The sequence below is a fragment of the Apium graveolens genome, chromosome 8, assembly GCF_009905375.1.
Source record: "Apium graveolens cultivar Ventura chromosome 8, ASM990537v1, whole genome shotgun sequence".
NCBI lineage: Eukaryota > Viridiplantae > Streptophyta > Magnoliopsida > Apiales > Apiaceae > Apium > Apium graveolens.
The window spans coordinates 117497969-117507790 of NC_133654.1; the positions used below are offsets into that span (position 1 = coordinate 117497969).

Genomic DNA, 9822 nt, shown 5'->3' on the forward strand with positions numbered 1-9822 from the left:
ATAATGCTTCATCCGTCGGAAGGCAATCTGCGTTATCCGTTGGGAGACAACCAGCTTATCCGTCGGTACTCAAAATTCACCATCCATCGGGTTATCAAAAGGAGCAGGAAGTCAAGATAGATCACCTATAGAAAGTTCCCCTTTCTCAAATCAAAGATCCACAAACTCAGGGGGGAGTTTCTAACAATCAAAACTCAATCACACATCAAGACAACAATGAGGTTTCTTCATCTAGAGCTAATCTACCTCAACATAGAAAATGGACAAAAGATCACCCCTTTGAGCTTATTATTGGTGATGTTTCTTCTAGAGTTCAAACAAGGAGAGCAACTCAAGAAGAATATCTATACAGTAGCTTTCTTTCCAAGGAAGAGCCAAAGAAGGTAGAAGAAGCTTTGTTGGATCCTGATTGGATTTTAGCTATGCAGGAGGAGCTAAACCAATTTGAAAAGAATAATGTATGGAAGCTGGTACCCAATCCTAAAGGAAAGAATCCAATAGACACCAAATGGGTATTCAGAAACAAGATGGATGAAAATGGCATAGTAGTCAGGAACAAATCTAGATTGGTTGCTAAGGGCTACTATCAACAAGAAGGAATTGATTTTGATGAAACATTTCCTCCTATTGCAAGACTTGAAGCCATCAGAATCTTCTTAGCCTATGCAGCCCATGCCAATTTCAAGGTCTATCAAATGGATGTCAAAAGTGCCTTTCTGAATGGAGATTTGGAGGAAGAAGTATATGTCAGTCAACCTCCTGGTTTTGAAGATCCAAATTTTCTACAAAATGTTTATTATCTTTTGAAAGCACTTTATGTACTAAGGCAAGCACCTAGAGCCTGGTATAACACTTTATCAAAGTTCCTTTTGGACAATCACTTCACAAGAGGTACTGTAGATAAAACTTTATTTTTCAGAAATGTTAATGGCTCTAGTATACTTGTTCAAATTTATGTAGATGATATTATTTTTGGCTCTACAGATGAGAAACTTTGCAAAAAGTTTGCCAGATTGATGCAAAGTAAGTATGAAATGAGTATGATGGGAGAACTAACTTACTTTCTTGGTTTATAAGTTAAGCAAGTTAGTGATGGAATATTCATTAGTCAAACTAAATACATTCTTGATCTTTTAAAGAAGTTTGATCTAATGGATTGCACATCTGGAAAAAAATCCCATGGCCACTGCAACTAAGCTTGAATTAAACACTACTGAAAAATCTGTGAATATTTCAAGTTATAGAGGCATGGTTGGCTCACTTCTGTACTTAACAACTAGTAGGCCAGATATAATGTTTGCTACATGTTTATGTGCTAGATTTCAGGCTGATCCTAGAGAATCTCACTTAATAGCTATTAAGAAAATTTCCAGATATCTCAAGGGAACACCAAAACTTGGCATTTGGTACCCTAGAGATTCTGGTTTTGATCTAACTAGTTATTCAGATGCCGATTATGCAGGTTGTAGAATTGATAGAAAAAGTACAACATGAACCTGTCAATTTCTAGGAAACAAGCTTGTGTCCTGGTTCAGTAAAAAGCAAAATTCAGTTTCTACTTCTACAGCTGAAGCTGAATATATTGCTGCTGGTAGTTGCTGTGCACATATATTATGGATGAAAAATCAATTGCTAGACTATGGTTTGCAAGTTGAAAGGATTCCTATTTTCTGTGATAACACAAGTGCAATTGCCATCACTGAAAATCCAGTACAATATTCAAGGACAAAGCACATAGATATCAAGTACCACTTCATAAGGGAACATGTAATGAATGGTACTGTAGAATTATATTTTATTCCAAGTGAGAAGCGGCTTGTAAATATCTTTACCAAGCCACTGGATGAATCCACCTTTTCAAGGTTGGTAAGTAAGTCAGGTATGCTTAATTATTCTTAAATCGATATGAGTTAATTTGCAAGTTAAAATGCAGCCATAAATTTAATTGATTTTTCAGTCTTGGATGAAATTTTGGCTAAGTCAAAATTTACATCTCGACGGATGATCTTTATCCATCGAGCTTGATCATCCGTCGGTATATTATTTGCTAATGAAAATCAATTATTTTTCTGGAATATTTTATGTCTCAACGGATAACAGTTTATCCTCATCCGTCGAATTGTCTTAATCTCAGCCGTTAATTCCATGTACATTATCCATCGAGTATACTTACGGTTTGTAAATATAACACGACGGATAATGGGTGGAATTTTTACAGTTTATTTTTAAACGGCTATTTTAGGCAATTTCTATTGGTTACTTTATTTTACTTTATTATTTTTATCAGTTATTTTTGAGATAGTATAAAAGCATATTTCATTTCAATCGCTTTTCTTTTATCATTCTCAATTCAACTGCTCTAAATTCATTCTCTCTCAAAGCACTTACTCTCTTTCTCTTCAAGCTCTAATTCTCTAACAATGGCACCTGTTGTAAAGATTATGTCTCAAACTGGGTTCATTTATGAGAAGAACAATTTCACTGCACTAGTGAACAAGGGTATTCAGCATTCTGGTGATTATCACAAGATGATGGACTTTGTGAAGAATTGCAAGCTCAATTACGCTATGCTGGAATCACCCACAATCTTCTGTGAAGTTGTTGAAGAGATGTGGACCATTGCTACCTACAACTCTACAGATAAGACCATCACACTCACCATTAAAGGTAAAGCATTCTGTATCAATAGTGCTGTGATAAAAGCATGTTTCAAAATTACTGATGACAATGTGACCTCACCACACACTGACACTGATATAATCAATATGCTTAATTCCATGAACTATGCACTTCCTACTTCTAAACTGAGTGACATTAGGATAATGGGTCTTAGGAAAGAATGGAGTTTCATGTGTGATGTAGTTACAAAGGTTTTCTCAGGAAAGATCAGTAATTTTGATTCAGTGAATATTTCCATGCTTAACATGCTCTACATGCTAGTTACAGATATGTATTTCAATTTTAGTGATCTTGTCTTGTTTGAGTTAGGTTTTAAATTAGGAGAGTTAAATAAAAGAGGTAAGAATGTGTATTATGCTAGATTTCTTATAATGTTAGCTAACCATCTTTGTGAAGAGATTAAGCTTGAGAACCCTAACAACAAATTAGATTGTTGGGTTCAAGAGAGAATGCTCATTGCAGATTTGAACAGGGCCAATCATCACAAGGATGTGCCAATGTTCTACTTTCCTGTAATGCAAGCACCTCAGGTAAGTGAGGTAAGTTCACCTATCCCTGCAACTATTCCAACCTCCACAATTTCTTTGAGTTCAAGTGTGGCTGTGGCAACTGTGTCAATGACCAAATAGTTGCCTACCCAAGCTACCAAACCTACAATTATTTCAAAATCCAAATCAAAGAAAGCCCCCTCTGGTATCTCCCAAAAGATGCCAGTTGAAAAATCCACTAAAGCCAAAGAGGGGAGTGTGAAGGAAGGTAATTTAGGTGAGGGAATGGGTGAACATAAAAGAACCCCAAGAATAAGGTTGGAGAGTTGAGTGAATCCCAGCCTAGCCACACTGCAGTTTCCCAACAAACTGTAGTGCTTAAAAGGACAAAAGCTCATTTCTAGCTGCATCCTCCCAAAAGGATGTAGCTATTGAACAAAGCTCTCAACCAAGAGCACAGGCCAAGAGGGTTAGGGACACAAGCTCACCTTAAACTTATGCCAGAATGAAGAAATCAAAAACCTTTGGGGATGCACAGGGTACACACACTGTGCAAACTGGTGCTAATAAAGACACAGTCACTGCACCTTCACAAATTCAATTTGATGTGGCTCCAATTTATGTGGAGTCACAGCCAAAATCTCTAGTTATTGAAGCACCTCAAACACCAAACTCACCAACAAATTCTCTGGATGTGGATATGATAAACACATCAATTCCTGATTCCCCTTCTTTAACTCTGTTGGGGAAGCCAAAATCTAGTGCAAGTAAGCATCATCTTTTAGATGATTTGTTGGCTCACTTGCCAATTCTTTCAGGAACTGTTGTGTCATCTGTGCCCAAAATATCTTCAATCAGCACAGAGTCAACAATAGTTTCTATTCCCATCTCATTCATTTCTACTCTCTCGACGGATATTGCTCATCCGTCGAGTAGTGATTGTATCCCGACGGATAAGCTTGACAGCAGTTATCCGTCGGATAGCACATCCACTCACTCGATGGATATCACTCATCCGTCGAGTATCTCTACACAGCTTCAAACTTCATTTATTTCAAGTGCAGAAGATTTAGTGGTTGTACAGTCACTCTTATGACTGAGAGAGAAAAGTGTTTTGAGTGAGAGTCTGGGTTGCTCCCAGGAAAAAGGAGAAGAAATAAGTGAAACTCTGCAATCCATTTCTTCAGGATTGGCAAAAGAGAGTGAGAGGAGTCCCACCTTAGTAGGTGAAGGTGAGGGTGTGAGGGTGGGGAGCCAGGGTGAGATCCTGATGCAACAAAAGAGAGAAAATGAGAGAAATCAGGTACTGGAGCTATAAGGATGGATGTCATTGCTAGTGAGTTAATGAATATCCAGGATGTAGACAGGGAAGGACTATCTCAGCATCCTAAAGCTGTTATAGATTCTACTTCTCTTGATGCTGAGGCATTTACTCACCCTGTTCCAGCTTATCAACTTCTAGCTGAACAGGGTAATGACAATGCAGAAAGGATGCTGAATTTGGTGCATACCACACAATCCATGATGAGAGCTAAGGATGCCATCACAGCTTTACCTTCTACAGCTGGTGATGTGGACTATGAGACTGGTGGTTCAGCTGATTTCTTTGGTGATGGAAGTGGGGATAGTGAAGAATGAAGCAATGGATATAGGGGGAGAAGTAGGCTCAAGTTCAAGATCAGGTATGCCATCATGGGCTTTCACTGTGATGAGCATTACTTCAAGGCAACCCTAATATAGTTAATCAATCAGACAAATACTGCTCTTCAAACCACTACCAATGCAAGCACCAAGAAGTTCCTTCAAGCACATCTAGCCTCCCTGCAACTTCAACAAATCCAGGACTTTCAGCATGCCAGAGATGTTAATACCATGAAGGGTGATATTGAGGAGATGAAGAAGGCCCTTCAGACATGATAGATTCTAAACTTCCAAAAGCTACAATGCTTGACATCAAGAGGCAATTAAGGAAAAATTCTGATCTGCCAACCAAAATAGATGCCTTGGACTCAAGAATGTCAGCCATGGAAGCATCTTTAACTGCCATTCATCTGCATCAAGCCCAACAAACATATCTACTTCAAAAACTGGTGGCTGTTCAAACCCCCTCCTCTACTCAACTTGATGATAACAAAAAGGGGGAGAAAGGACCAAGTGAGGGGGAGATGCTTCAAATTCAAATCAGCAAATTAATTGTACTTTCAATTACTATCTCAAAGCCATCAGTTATATATAGTATAGATCCGATCAATGCAGCAGCAGCCAACATAAGAGCAGCTGATAAGGAGAAGTTGAGTTTAGTCAACTGGGAGAAGATTGATGAGGAAATACAGAAAAAGTTTGAACTTGTCAAGGAGCCAGTTAAGTCAGCCATCCATCACTTTCAAGTCAAGTAAATTAGTGTGAATGAGATGAGCATGAATTATCTGGAAAAAGGACAAACTTCCTGCATCAAATCTCCAAAGGCTGAAATAATTCTTAAACCAAGGGTAAATTACTCAAAATCATCATTGAAGAACCCTTTGGATACTGTATATGAGACACCTAAGCCTGATGAGAAGAAGCTTCTGTCAAGATCAATTGTCTTCTACAAAGATCCAGCTGATTCAGCTTCAAAGAGAAGAATTGCTAAAATTTTCAGGAATAGGAAAGAAATTTGTGTGGTGGCTGGACATCCTCAATTTGCTCAAGCAAAGAGAGAAGAAAAAGCTAGATTGAAGCAGGAAAAGAAGCAAGCTACTCTGGATGCTAAAAAGACTAAACAAAAGAAAGAGCAGATTGCTATCTTGGCCAAGCTACATACTGTGAATTCATCACAACAAATTCCTTCTCAGCCATCTGAAGTTATTGAATCAAAGAAGCTAGTTGAACAACAGAAGAAATCTCCAAGAATCAAGGAATTGGCTAAAAGAACCAAAAGGAAACTGGACATTGTTGACAAGGAATTGGAAGATCAATTTCCTAAGGAATCCACACCATCTACATCTCAAGCATCAAAACCCTCTGTGGTATTTGAAGATATCAGGGTGGTGGATCCCTACAGGAATATTCATGGTGAACCTATTGTTCCCAAGGATGAGCCAATAGAATGGGAGAACATACCAATTCCTGACTTCAATCTACCAATCCTTAGCAAGCCAAGAAGAACAAAGTCAAGAGCAGTTAAGAAAGTGAAGCTGTCTCCTCTCAAATCCAAATTAGTAGTCAAAGCTCAATCCAAAGTCAATAGGGGAGATTACATGTACTTGTGTGACATCAAAGAATTTTCTGATCTAAACCTTTATCTAGATGAACTAGATGAAGTGAGAGGTATTGATGCATACAGAAACCTACCTGAAAGGTTAGTGTTCAAGTACAAAGGAGGAAAGGAGATTCAGTGGCCACTTCACAGGATCCTTCAAGAAAGCCAAGCTGTACTGATTAAAGTTTATTCATCCTTCAAGAAGAACTTTGGGTTCAATATTACTGCAAGAAGATTGGTATTGAAGAAGATTGAAGAACTAAGGAGTGTTAGAGCTAAAGATGCACTCCCAAAGACTCTAATCATCCCTAACACAGGGACAAGAGTGCATCTAAGGCCCTACTGGCTGATGGAGTTCATAGATGACAAAGGTGTGAGAAGATTCTTCATATTAGAAGACCAATTGAGCATCTCTAGCAATGAGACTCTCTTGGAAATGCAAGGAAAGCTAAATCTCTCAGAATCTGATGAACTGGAATTCCACAGGCAGCTCCAAAATCAGATTGAAGAAAACAACAGAAAGCTTGGAAAGAGATCCAGACCTTCAAGGAACTAGATAAATCTGCTCAGGCTAGAGGAGCATCTTGAAAATGACTGTGAGCAAAACTTTGTACAATTTTTGAAGCACTTTTTAGTAATATCTACTTTCTTTTAAAGTCATATTTTTAGGGTGTTTTGTTATCATCAAGTATCTCTTAATTTATGGCTACAATTCCAGTAGACATAAATTGGGGGAGATTGTTGTGTATATGTTGTGTAATTGATGATTTCATGAACAAAACAACTTGGTAGATTTTACTTAGTGAAATTATGTAGCACTCGACGGATAAGATTTATTGTCTCGATGGATGACTCATTATAGTCCCGGCGGATGACAACTCATTATCCATCAAGTGAGTAGTGATAAGTGGCATTTTATACCACTTAGAACGTCTTATAATGGCTTGAATTGATGTCTTGAAATCAAGTATTTTGTGTATTTGATGCATTTTTCTAGTGTTTGTGCATTTCAGGGTATTACTTGCATTTATGGAGAGATTTTATCAAGAATAAGTCTTGGCATGTGTTTGGCATTGCACGTGGGAAGATAGGAGCATAATGCAGCAAAGAACGGGAATAAAAATAGAGCTTTTTCCAGAAGGGGTCTGAGCGCCCGCTCAGCTCTGCTGAGCGACCGCTCAGAAAGCTGAGCGCCCGCTCAGGATCATTGAGCGGCCGCTCAGGGACGTAAATTTAGATTATTATTTTTAGACTCCTAATCCTGTTGAGCTTCCAACTTCTGAGATAGTTGGGTTTTGTGGGACTCCTATATAAGTAGTTTCCAGAGACGTTTCACGTAGTGTTGAATCGTAGTATTAATCGAGGAGTGAGAAGATAAGGAAGAAGACCGTTTTAGCACATCGCAATGAAGAGGAAGCATATTTTCTTGTGATTCTTTATTTTGTTGTAACGTTGGATGCTAGTTTTCTTTACTTTGCACCTATTTACTCTTGTGACATACTCTGGTTTAATATAAATAGTTTTAGTTATTATTCTCATGTGTTATTATCATGTTTTCATATGAACCCATGGTGACGATGAGTTCAATCATGGGCTAATCGTGATCATGGGGTCGTAACAGATTTGCAATGGAATTCTTTAGTTAGTTGTTTAATACCTTAGTATGTGATGATTGTATGATATCTAGTATTAATTGTGCTTATTCGTCTTATGTGCGTCGCGAACATATAAGATAGGGTGTTAATCTCTTGTGAAGCGACGGTGGATCTTGAGGTTTAGAACTTGCCATGCGAGCATAGGTTCATGTATGTGTATGCATGATTAGTGGGTATCTCTAACCGTTTTACTTACCCTGTGTAATTATAAGGAATAACTTGTGCTTAAATCGTTATGTTGTCAAATTCTGTAGACATATAGGGTCTCAACATAATTGATGCCTATTCAACTTCTATCTTAATTGTGGATGCTTGGTAGAATGGTATTAGTGCAACGAAAGTTGGCTTGTATCAGTTCATTTTGTTCGATTAATATCATCACAGTTACATGCTAAGGGTAATAACAATAACTATTGAAGGAAGTAGTAATAAAGTTGTGATCTCATGTGTGTTTAATATTGTAAATTTAAGTGTCAATTAAGTGCTTAATTCTCGTAGTTAATTGTAGGTAATAATTAGTTAATCAAATCTAAGTGTTATTGTCTTCACATTGAGAAACAATTATACATTGGTGAGTGAGTGTTAATTGAACATAATTAGTTTGAGTCTCTGTGGGAACGAACTAGAAAGTATTCTATATTACTTGTGAACGCGTATACTTGCGTGTATTATTAGCGCGTGTTTCCATCCTAACAAGTTTTTGGCACCGCTGCTGGGGACTCAGCGTATTTGTTTAGTTTATGTACTTACCATCAGTGGTCATTAGGACTCATTGATTAAGACGTGTTACTTATTGTTTCCGGTTATGTTTCAGGTACTTTAGCGAGCGTTTATGCAAACACGTTCTCGCACTCGCAAGAGGACTTTAGATACGGATGAGGAGACAGATGAAGTTCTTGGAATTCCGAAAAAGATAGATTTTAAAGATTCGGATACAGAAAATGAGCAGAAAGAACCAGTAATCATGGGTGATCGTATAGTTCTGGCAGATCCAGCTCTTATGGACTTTTCTCGGCCTAAAATTGATGACATTCAGTCAAGCATCCTTCACTTGGCTATTCAGGCTACCACTTTTGAAATCTAGCCGGCACTATTCAGATGGTGCATAATTCTGTTTCTTTTGGAGGTGCTGCTACTGAAGATCCCAACATCAACATCAGGAATTTTGTCGAGATCTGTAGTCGTTTCAAATATAATGGTGTGACTGATGAGGCTATCAAGCTGAGGCTTTTCCCATTCTCACTGAGGGATAAAGCTAAGGACTGGTTACATTCTGAACCAGTTTGGTCCATCACTACTTGGCAAGATCTTGCGCAGAAGTTTCTGGTGAAGTTCTATCCAATGGCGAAAACTGCGGCTATGATGAGCGAAAACTGCGGCTATGAGGAGTGCTCTTACTCAGTTTGCGCAGCAACCTACAGAATCTATGTGCGAAGCTTGGGAGCGCTACAAGGAGATATTGAGAAAGTGTCCACATCATGGTATGCCTGATTGGATGGTAATCACTGGTTTCTATAATGGTTTGGGGGCCCAATCTCGGCCCATGCTCGATGCAGCAGCTGGAGGCGCCTTTTGTGCCAAAAGCTATACTGAGGCTTATAATCTTATTGAGACTATGGCTGCAAATGAGCATTAAAACCCAACTCAAAGGATGATGTATGGGAAGGTAGCAGGTATTCTGGAAGTTGATGCAGCTACAGCTATTGCAGCGCAACTCCAAGCGCTCTCTATGAAGGTCGATTCTTTAGCCACCTATGGA

General features: G+C 38.4%; 1 non-coding gene across 1 annotated transcript; it reads right to left on the reverse strand.

Annotated features, from left to right (window-relative positions):
* Positions 1 to 9441: 9441 nt before the first annotated feature.
* On the reverse strand, positions 9442 to 9548 carry LOC141681653 (small nucleolar RNA R71). The gene has a single exon (XR_012559079.1). It is a non-coding gene; the product is annotated as a small nucleolar RNA R71 (small nucleolar RNA).
* Positions 9549 to 9822: the final 274 nt, after the last annotated feature.